At 44.0% G+C, this 11,724-nt stretch overlaps 1 long non-coding RNA gene across 1 annotated transcript; it reads right to left on the bottom strand.

Moving 5' to 3' along the window:
- Positions 1-359: 359 nt before the first annotated feature.
- On the bottom strand, positions 360-10,214 carry LOC137475232 (uncharacterized). The gene is made up of 2 exons (XR_010999762.1): positions 10,050-10,214; positions 360-1,464 (listed from the first exon to the last, which is right to left on the bottom strand). It is a non-coding gene; the product is annotated as an uncharacterized lncRNA (long non-coding RNA).
- Between the last annotated feature and the right edge of the window lie 1,510 nt (positions 10,215-11,724).

Here is an 11,724-nt window from a genome sequence, read left to right as displayed (position 1 = left end):
TCTATCCTCAGCAATTTCATTCAAGTAATATCAGTAAGATTATCAAGATGTAGTCATTTAAAAAAACCTGTTCCTGCAAAAAATTTAATTTTTCTGGTGGAAAGTCATCTATTAGTACTTTTTCCAACTTGGTCTAGAGCTAGGAGTTATTTGGTGTTCTCTGTGATGAACTGGGAACCCATGACAAATGCATGCATACGACCAAGTCCACAGGAAAATATTACTAGGAAGAGGAAAAAATAGTTACAATTTTTATTTGTTTCATCATGAGTTCTGGTTATTTTTTATGGAGTAATAGGATGCTGGCAACATGATTTTTTGGGGTTTTTTTATATTATTAAAGCAAAATTCAGAAAACAGTCCTTAACTGGTATTTATTAAAACTTGTTTTAAGCTTCTCCTTTAAAATGTAATTGAGTTTTCATACTGAGGTCTCTCAAAGAGGAAAAAAGCTCTTTAAAAGCTATTTACATTGTTTTCAGAGAAGTGTGATTTCTACCTTGTCAGCAGACCTTTAGGCTTTCAGGCAAGGCTTGCTCCAGTTGGAGCTTTGCAGTCCTGTCACTTCAAGATTGAAAAAAGGCAGTTTCTTCCCTTCTCACCATTCCAGTTGTGGCAATGGATGGTTAAAACTAAGGGAACAAAATAATTTTTCTTCTAAAACCCATTATACTCTGCAGGAGAATGGTGTGAGGAGCACAAACAGCTTCATGCCTTCCCCTAAAGCAGTGTCTCTCTGCTTTGGTTAAATTCATTGACTTCTCTGGGCCCTTTTTAACTGCATATCCATCACCTCCTCTTCTCCCAAGCACTGCTGTTCCCCTTAGATACCTTGAATGGTCCCTGCACCTCCTCCCTGGGCACCAAAACTCCTTCCTGGCCCTTAATTTCCTCACCTGGAACCCACATCCACACTCTGCTCGACCTGGCCTCCTTGGTGTTGCGGTGTTTGGGATTGCCCATGGATGCCATAACCATCTGTCCCTCCTTTTGGTCCTTGGGGGACCACTTTGGGGAGGACACATCCCACTTGGTGCCATCTCAGCTCCTGGCTCCTCTTCCCCTCACAGGCAGCCTGGCCCTGGCTGCTCCCTAACACAGGGAACACATTAGGAATGCCTTTCTGTCAGGAGACTGCCATACACAGCACCAATACAGTCTGAGTTACAGATAATTTTGAATTGGAGGAGAAAGGAAAAATATATAGCAAAATTATGTAACTGAAGTTCAAAAATAGCCTATTGCCATCTGGTTGAGCTATTTTGACAACCAAAAAAACCCTTAAGTCTTTATAGAGCTAGATATACTGTTTGCAAACTCAGCCAAATTTTTTACAAAATCTCAGATTTCACATGCTTGATTTACCTCTGGAGTTTTTTTGAACCAGCTTTGCCTGTGCACGAGACATACTCATACATCTCCATTCCAAGTGTGCCATTAATATTTAAATGCTCTGTTATATTCCTGTAAAAGCAAGTACACAACGTCAGGAGACTGCAGAAAAAAACCTCAAAACTTTAACTAGAGTAAAATATAAAACAAAATAATAAAAAAATAAAATGCAACCCTCTCAAAGACTGTGAATTAATCCCCAACCTGCTGCCCTGCTTCCATTGGCCACCAGGAGACAGTTATTTTAGCAACCCAAGCTGTAATGGAAACATCATTCTCAAGCTGTTCCATTTGCTAAAGCAACTGGGAATTGCAGAGAGCCTGAAACAGTGCCCAGACATGACCTTCCCTAATAAACAGAGGACAACTTCATGCCATCTGCACCCAGCTGAAATGTCAGCATGGAAGGGAGCGCCACCCTTCAGCTCCCCCAGGCCGCAGGTGGGGATGGAGCGGTGTGACAGCGTGCCAGGAGGTGTGCCCACCCAGCCTGTCCCAGGTCAGCCACACACTGCTATTCCAGTGACTGCAAATCCCAGGAAACTGCCTTCCTACAACTGCAACTGAATCTCAAAAGTTGTGCCTCAGTGAGAGCGACTTGTGTGGAAATCTTTAGAATTCAACATCAGTTATGTATTCTCCAGTCCATGGAAGAAAATAAAAATGCTTTCAAATGGATTCCCCTGTCATCTCACCTGAACCTGGCCCCTGCAGCAGGGATGAGAGGCAGCAGCCTACCTGCTCAGCTCTCAGACTTGCCCCACAGCGCTGAGTTAATGATTTCCCCAACACATACATAAAGGGAAAGACTCTTTCCCTTCAGCAGTTTCATGTGCATTACCTTTCAGCCTCATTTCATAAAGTTAATTATCCCTAAGTTGCTGCCTCTGTACCACCTGGCATCACACACCTACTGCCTGCCCTGGTGCTTTGCAGTCCTGAGCTTTCTCACACTTGCCTTTGCTAGAGACATGGGGTGGTCTCAGCATATACCCCTGTCACCTCTGGAGACATCATCCACCTCCACTGATGCTCACAGGTGCCCAAACCTGGCCTGAGGCAAAGCCTGGGACCCACCCATTTGACTCCGGAGCCTGACTGAGGTGGCAAGGTCAAGATGACAAGTCCAGCTGACAAGAAGTTTTAAAAAAGAACAAGGTTTTATACTGGTATTTCTGACAACAAGCACTAAGCATCATTTTTTGTTTTAAATGGAATTTTTTTCTTGAAAAGAGACAGTCAAGAGGTGAAGAACAACACGGTTAGAGAGAAGTTCCCCTCCCTCCATCTGTCTCCACGTCATGCAGCCTTCACAGTACAGCACCCTAAAGGCAGAAGAGAGGAGAATCTGAGTTACTCAAAAAAATGTTAAAATTAAACAACCAAGAACTGACAAAGCACATAATGTACTCATGGAACACCATCTTCCCAGCAAATGCTCCACTGCTGGTGGAGATTATTAAAATTCTCAATGAAGTTTATCCTTTGGTCCAGGACACAACTGTCTGTCAAAGCCAGATAGCTTGGTTTACTCTCAGAGCTTTCTAGTCCCCTCTGCTTTTAAAGGGCTTGATTTTGTTTCAGAAGGGTTTCCCTCTGGTTGCAGGCCAGATGGAGTGCACATCAGCCCTGTGCTCTGTCACCACCGTGTACAGTTCTGTAAGGCACCATCATCTCCTGTGTGTGTAATTAAGACAAAGGAGCAGCAGTTAACAGGGCAGAGGTTAATGGCAATTCGATTCACACCACAGGCAGTGCAGGGGCAGTGCAGTGGAGAAATGCAGTCACACACTCATCCATCACCTCCAGCCTGCTCCCAGGGAAGGTGGATGTGCAGAGATGCTGTCTTCCCTCAACTGCTTCAGGATGGGTGCTGAGCAGGGCACTACTGCCGCAGTTACGCCTTAGGGCTGAGCAGGAGGGGATCCCTCTCTCTTAACCAACTATACAAGGAACCCTGCTCCTACTTTTGAGACCACAGTTCAGTGACCAATAGTAGGCAGGATGATCTCGGGCCATGCACAAGGCTCAGTGTCCTGTCTCTCCATTTCCCAGCAGGCAGGATAGATCAGGAAACCCAACATTTAACTTGCAAGCTGTCAAGTTTTACTCTACAAGCTGCTCAGAAAGGACAGGTCTCCAGGACTGTCGTTCTAATGTCGTTACCAAGGTGATTTCCAGAGAACAATCAACTCAGGAAGGCAGCAGCCACCACCTCCAGCTTGCAAACTCACAGAAAGCATTTCTGGAGAGGGGCCCTTTTTACAGCCTTTGTGGTGGGGAAGAAAGATCCTACCACTGGTGTAAGCTATCAGTGATGGGGGGGGTTTCACCTATGCTTCCCGAAGTAATGACATTTCTGTGCAGATTTGTGTGTTTAGCCTGGAGGCATTAGAGTGGCATCTGAGTTGTCCTGGGACATCCCCAGATGTGGGATGTTTGTCAGGTTGCACTATTGCTTGTGGAGAGGTGGCAAAAGAAGTCAAGCTTGAAGTAGGTTTCACATAGTGGGATCAAAGCATATTTGAGGAGAAATTGGAAGAGCAGGGGGTGCTGACATTTCATTTTCCAGTGAATTGGACATGTGCTGAATTCAGAGATGCACCAGGTCTCTGCATTCCCCTGCTTACTAGATACTGAGTATTTCATTTTACTTTACAGCACCTGATGAGTGTCTCATGAGAGACTGATGAATTCACAACACTTTGTTAAGAGGGAACTGGAAATATTGGTATTTCTTGACCATCAGTCAAACTATGGCTGCAGCTGCCCTGTGAGACAACAGTAGCAAGACAATGAGCTTGTAAAGCCAATTCATAGGAGTTAATCAAAGATTTCTCATGCAAGAAGTCATCCTATGACATCCTTCAGGATGTCTGGAGACTGGAAACAGGGTAGGGGTGAGCCCACCTCCCAGGCAAATCTGCTTTGAGTTGTCCCAGACTGTACCTGCAGCTTTAGCTGAGCAGAGACAAGTTTTACAATGTGAGTGAGACACCAGAGCTGTTGTTCACTTCTGGCAGGTAGTCTGGAAAGAGGCAACAGCCTTCCTGGAAGCTGTGGTCTTATAGGTAAAGAAACTTGTGGACTGAAAAAAAAAAAAAAAATTGAAGGTCTTCTTGGAGCTAACACTGCCTACATGCCAATGGGAACAGACTTGTCTAACTTCTCATGTGTGGTAGGAAAAGAGACAGCTTGGCACTGTTAGCCGCAGTGGAGCTTCCCAACTGATCCGCAGTTTTTAAGGGAAAGAGTTTCTCAACAGGAAAAAGAACCTCTTTAAGAAAAGACTACTATTCCAGTTTCCTGCTGCAGGCTGCTGCCCTGCACACTGCCCAGTGACCCTGGCACAGGCATGGCCCCACACCAGGCAGGGACATTACACAGGGCTCGTTCAATTGTCCCAACTGGGACCTCAGCCACAGGCTGGCCAGGAGCTGGGCTGGGAGCCTCTTCCATTTCCTTCACACAGTGGAACAGGAGGCCTGCTCCCAAGCCTTGGGCACAGCCCATTTCACTCCAGCACAGCCTCTCCTTGATTCTGTCAGGAGACTGTGGGGCAGATGCTCCCTGCCTGCCACTTCCTGGGAAAGCCTTGGGAAGCCTGTCCATGCTCTACTTCAAAAAACCCTCTACACCCACAAAAAATGAGAAATGGTCAGTGCTTGTAGAAACAATGCCTACAAGGAAGGACCAGAGTCTTTGCTGTAGGCTGGTGTCCTCACTGAAGTGTTTGTCTCAGGCTCACAAAGACAGTATTTCCTTTGTGCCAAACATTCAGAAGCCTGGGAAAGTCACAGTTTTGATGCCCACCCTAAAGAATAGGGTCACATTGGAGATAGCTTGATACAGAGAGCTGCAGAAAGGCTAGTGGACAGAGCTGTAGCAGAGAGCCTTGGTTGTCTCTGGGAGAGTACACATTCAGGAAATATAGGAAGGGAAACAAGTTGGACTCATGCCCTGTTCTGATTCTTTGTGTATGAGAAGCTGGAAGTATTTTGTTTTCTGCTTTTTATACTTAAAAAAAAAAAAAGAATCCAACATCAAGATGTGTTTTGGCAGAGGTCTTCTCAGAAGATCTAGAGAAGTAGAGTGGGAGGTTTTGCAGCTTCTAGTGAAATAGGGAGAGGAGGAGGTGTTGAACTGCAAAGATTCTTTTTCTTCCAACTGTTGGTTGGGAGTGGAGTTAGATAAATGTTAGCTAAATACAGATTGCTTAAACCATTTTGTAGGAAAAGCAATTCAAGTTGAAATTCATCAGCTTTTACTTGCACTGTCATAATACTATTAATTCTCTAGTGAACAAAAAACAAACAGGGCAGGCAAGACCTGAATTGCTAACATAAAAACAAGAAACAAAACAATTTTTGTACCATCTTCTCACAAAGATTACCGAGTGCCCATTTCTCCTTAACTTTGTACATCCTTTGCTACTTCTCTTACCATAAGCATAGGAGAAAGGTGCACATGGGACTTAAACTTCAGCCTATTGCAGTACAAGATGCCTCACCCTCTTCTCATTGTACTCACAGTGCGCAGGAGCAGGGGGATTTCTGACCTGACAGTGGCAGGGGTTTAGGAAGTACAAGTATACAGGCTGGGCAAAACTGATTTCTCAGGCCTAGAAATGCAGATGAGGACTTGGGGGCTCTAGGTGGAGGACAAGGCTGACAACTCAGCCTGCCAGAAGGTATCTCTTAGATGGAGAAAAAAAGCATTCTGATGGCTATTTATGATCCTTGAACCAGTTAGTGGTTCCCTACTGACTGATCCTAAACAGAAATCAGTATGATGAAGAGCAAGCCTGGAGAAACAGACTGATTGCCGATTGGTTTCCACTATGAACCTTCAGGAATACCAGCTGGAAACCCAGCTTGATTCACCAGCAAGGTAAAGAGAGCAGTGACCTGCTCAGCACCAGGGAGCACAGCCAGGAACAGGTTGCACCACACTGAGGAGCAAGGAAGTGATGAACCTTTGAGGCACCCCGGCTGGAGGAAGAAGGGGCACTGCCCTGCCTCCAAGTGACACCAAGACACAAAGACCAGCAATAGATGCAAGACCCTTGACATGGACTATGTTGTTGGAATCATGCAGCAGTACCCATAAACACAAAGGGTGCAGACAGAAAATGGAGATAAGTGCTGTCATGTCATCAAAGACTTTGTTACAGCGAGGTTCCAATACCAAACCTTCCACTGACAAGGTGACTGCACAAGTAAGGACAGATAGCAGTGAACTGAGCAACATCAATGGGCATCATCAACAGCAGTGGGAATCACTGGCAACTTCTCACTTTTCTCCCCAAGAAAAATCAAAAGTGAAATATGTATTACCAGAAAATTTTTCTCATTGTTACAAAGAGCTTGCATAAGTGCAGAAGGCAGCTCTGGACAGTATAGCCAGGAACCCAAATGCTTCTCCTGCCTCCCAAGTAATTGTGCAAAAAGCAAATAAATAAAACTTCTAAGATGCACAAGAAAACTTGAATTCCAGCCCTCAGACAACTTATCCACAAGGGATCCAGTTCTCAATAATGTATGCCAGGCACATGCATGTGAATATTGTAGAGTTTTGTGATTTCCCAAGGACAGGAGATAAAAAGGCAAAAATTATGTCAAAATACCATAGGAGAAGTCCTCATGAAAATAAACAGGCTGCTCTGAATTCCATCACTATTAATAGAGAGAAGGAAAAGACTGATGAAAAGCATGTTCCAGATTGAAGCTGCAAAAGATCAGCTAAAGAAAAAGCTAAACATTATTGACAGCTTTGCCCAGGAACATGAGATGGCAAGCACAAAGGAGTGTGTGATATCCCTCCCAAACCTCAAGTTGCAACCACAGCAACTCAATCACCACTGACATGGAAATACTCTATCTATGAAGGACAAAGAATACTTTAAGTAGACCTTTAATTCATTATGTTGAATAGATATTACTTGAATCAAAATTCATTTTTATCATCATAAAGGTAGAATTTTATATTAATCATAAGCAAATATCACCTTAGAGGATTTCAAAGGGATTGCCAACAAAGTACAGACTTAGAGAGCAGCACACCATTATACTCCTGCCATTTTCTCTCAGCAGCTTTGTAAAGAAATCTTTGAACAAAGATACATCTCCTCAGCTGAACCTGGGAAAGGAATCTACCCCAAGGATGGGGAAATTCAAAATTTTCCTCTGATTGTTTAATCTACAGCAAAAATCAGAATGAAAGCATGCTCTTGCCTGTTCCAAGGCAATCCTTCTGGCAAACCAGCACTAAGCAAAACCCACAAGACTGTTAAGAACAGGCTTCAAATGCAACTTGGGTTTTGTCCTACTTTTTCATTGACCATATTTTCCACATCCTTTAAACAAATGGAAGAACAGCAGCTATCATGTGACCATTTTATATTGGCTCTCAGAAAGTCTTTGACAGGGCAGACAGAGACTTCACATGGCAGATGTTGTCTGACACCAGAGCAGTCACATGGAAGGTCCATCCAGCCCAATGTCCTGGCTCCAACAGCAGCCAACAAGAGATGTTTAGGGAAAGAACACAGGTATGGAGCATGCACAGAGTGATTTATTTCCGCCCCCCCAGGGTGTTTCACTCTTCTTTCCCACCCCAAACACCTATGATTTAAAGTTCCACTGAGCCAGAAAACCACCCTCTCATTTAATTGCCTTCAGTGGATTTTAATTTTCCTTGACTACCTACTCACTTTGTGAGTCCTCGTAAAATTCTGTCATTTACATCCCTTGGCAACGCAATTCACAGATCAACTGTGTGGAAAAAAATTAACCTCTTTTACATTTTGAGGCAACCTCCTGTTAATTACACTTGATGGTCTTCAGTTCTCACACTGACAAGAGAAAGGGTATGACCCTCGCACACTCAACTCTCCCATTGCCTCCTGTGATTTCATAGACCTCTCCTCTATTACCCATTTCTCTCTTTCAGGCAGAAGATTTGTGATAAGCTAGAACTATTGAGTTATCTAAATCTAGGGAACCATCCAGACACCTAGAAATATTCAGTGCTACTACTGTGTAACAAGACCAAATGCTTCTCCTTCCCTGTGCTGGAACCAATACTCACTCCTTGGAAGGAATTGGCCTTTCTCATGGAAACTGCAGCTCCAGGTTTGGAACAGTGATCTGGGCTTATCTAACAACATTTATGTCCTGAGTGATAAACAGGATGCAACAGCATACCAACAGCCTAGTCTGAAACCAGCCAGCAGCAAGCAAAATCTTAAAATCAAAGGGGGAAAAAAAATCAGTTTGTCCTCAAAGGACCTCCTAGAAACAGGATTCTTGAGATTTTCTAATGCATTTACTTAGCGTTGCAGCAGTTTTTCTAAATCTGGTAGCTTCATCCACTGCAGATAGCACTTTTGGGTTTTTTTTTCCCACTATCCGTAGTGGAATTCTAGCACTAAGCTGCAGCTCTTTAGTAGTGGCGCAGTAAGCAGAGGTCAGAGTGTCAGAGGAAAGGTAAATCCAGCCAACAGCAGTGAAAGCTTTTACCAATAATGTCTGCTGCTGATGTTCAGAATAAAGTGGTCAGGCACAACAAAAACTGCTCAGATCTTACAATGCACAGGTCCACGTGCAGCTGTACTAGCAGCAGGGGAGTGAAGAATCATCTTGGGTGTGTCCTACAAAACCTGGGCAAAAGAGTCACTGAACAAACCCTGTTATAGGCAAACCCCAAGTGAAAACCAGCCTAGTGTCATCCTTGCAATATAAAAGCAAAGACATCAATGATTTTATAGTGGAATATGTTGAGAAAATGAAAAGCATTTGCCCATTGTAGGACTGTCTGGTAGGAAGAAGCTCTGCACCTTACATCTGGCAGGTGAGATATGTGTCAGGATGACCAGGGGTTGGGCTGGAGCTCAGCAGGAGCATCAGAACCAAACTGATGTCAAGTAAGACAATCCCTTCAGTATCAGCAAGGCTCTTACCTGCTGCCTGAACTTTCTGGGTTGCGAGAGCCTCCTTATTACAGCTTTTGGGTTTTGAGATGCCTCAATCCTGTGTCCAATCTCATGACACTCAATGTTAATGATATAGTAATAAAAAGGGTCTCAGCTGTTCATATGGCCCAAGAAAAGGCCTAATTTTATGTATCTGTAAAGTGTTAAATATAATTCTAAACCACCCATCTTTTTGCCTTTGAATTGGAGCATTGATGTTACTTTGACTTCTGTCTCCTGGTATAGCATTAGGAAAGCAAAGAGAGCCAATTTTTAAAACATTTTCTCTTGCAAACTTATATAACTTCACAAAATAATATTGCTAGACAACTTTGTGCAATAGTTTACAGATCTGTAAGCTTTTTAGCAGCAGTCCAAAATTATTGTCTCCCAATATTGCCTGACTTTGGGGGAGCCTTGCCAGTTTCTATCAGCCAGGAAATCTGTTCCTTGGGCTCATTCATAGAACATTCTGAGCATCTTTGGCAAAACATTTGGCTTGAGGAAAAGAAGAAGTAGTCACTCTGAAATGAACTCCAAAGTAAGTATATAGGCAGCAGTAAGCAAAATTCTACAGCAAATTCACTTTCATGTGGATGATCCAGCACCAAAATGTTCGCAACCTGACATTTCAACATCCTCATGCCTCTAACACAAAGCTAAATAAAAAGTCTTGTTTTCTCACCCCAAGGTCCTCTGTTCTAGCTGCCCTTTCACACCAGAGCTTTCAGCATCTTTATGCACACCCCTCCCCCCCAGCATTTAGCTTCAGTTCTCCTTCCCTCTGGCTCCTCCTGTCCTTACAGAAGGTTAGAGAAAAATCACTCTCATCTCCAGAAGGTCCAAGGAGCATCACCCAGAAGAAAACAAGCAGCATCATAACTCATTCACTCTAACACAATCAAAAAGCACAAAATAAAGTCATCAGAGATGCTTCTCTGTTGGCTTGCTTTACAAATTACTGCACACAGCTGTGGCGAAAACAGCAGTGCCACCATCCACCATAGTTAAGGAGTTTTGTTAGCTCACATATTTCAGCAGTAAACCATCAGCTGATCAGGAGTATTTACTTATCATTAGCACCAGTTAAATAATAACCTTAAGGAGCTCTTAGTGACACACACACAAAAAAAAAAAATTGTGAAGGGATTTCACCCGCTCTATATCACTTCTCACCTTCCAAAAATAATGTGGCTTTAATGACTTCTGCTCAGTGGGGCTCTTTCCTGCCCACTGCCAGTTACACTCTGGTTTTTTACAGGTGCCCCATGCAAAGAGAAGGATGATTTCTTGCTCAGACAAAACGAGATGTAAAGTCCTTTGGCAGAGCTGTTTCACAGGTTACCTGCAGAGCAGGAGTGCCTGCCAGAAGACCCCATCAGCAGCCTATCTCCATCCCCAAGGTGTGACATCTCCCTCACCCCCTTCCCTCGGCAGTGGTGGGGCTTTGGGCATCGCCTCGTCCTGTGGCCTCTTTCCTGCCTTGTGGAATGAAAAAAAAAAAAAAAAAAATCACGAAACAGAGTCGAGCTTCCTTTTGTTTGCCTCCCCCAGCATCCCTGAGTCACCGGTGGGGGGTGCGTGGTGCCTGCGGTGACACACCGAGCCCCAGCACCGCAGCCGGAGCACGGATTGCACACGAACGCGGGAGGAGGCTCCTTACAAACAAGGCATGATTGTTTTCCTTGCATTTCAACGTGATCCTCACAAAAGTAACACAAAGCACGCTCTCCACCTCTCTGTTCCAAGCCCACGTTGTTCTCCAGGTTACCGAATCCATGCCAGTCTGTCAGCAGTGAACCACAGCTGTTCCCCACTTCTGCTGCTGGACCCTTGCTCTGCTGGCCGTGTGTCACCGCTCTCCAGCAGGTGATGCTGAGGGATCACAGGACAGGACCTCCTCACAGACTCCTCTGCTGAGGAGTCAGGTACCCGAGGGTTTGCCACCCACACAAGGTATAAACACAGCCTCATCATCCTGCATTTACAAAGCTCATCTGGAAACCTTGAAACAACTCTCAGAAAACCCTGTGTGCCTCACGCTTGTTTTAGATGCTATCAAAAATAAGTAAAATGTTTATGCGGTATCTGCTTTTGGCTTTTGATAGCCTGATTCTCCAGCACAGATACAAAAAATAAAGGGAGCTCTATAGGGAAGAGATTGCACTGAGGAATATTTCTAAATCACTGATCAGTGAAGGAAATAAAGGGCCTTAGAGCTTGTTGCTCACTTAAAACAAATAAACAAACACACAAAAAAGATAATTGACTTTATTGGGACTCCTCTAGGCAAAGCATTTATCTAAAGTACAATATATTTTTATTGTGCCACTGGGAGCTGGATGCAAATATTTATAAAT

The sequence above is a fragment of the Anomalospiza imberbis genome, chromosome 6 (genome assembly GCF_031753505.1).
Source record: "Anomalospiza imberbis isolate Cuckoo-Finch-1a 21T00152 chromosome 6, ASM3175350v1, whole genome shotgun sequence".
NCBI lineage: Eukaryota > Metazoa > Chordata > Aves > Passeriformes > Viduidae > Anomalospiza > Anomalospiza imberbis.
Note: the sequence above shows the minus strand (reverse complement) of the source record. Positions and strands in the feature narration are given on the sequence as shown.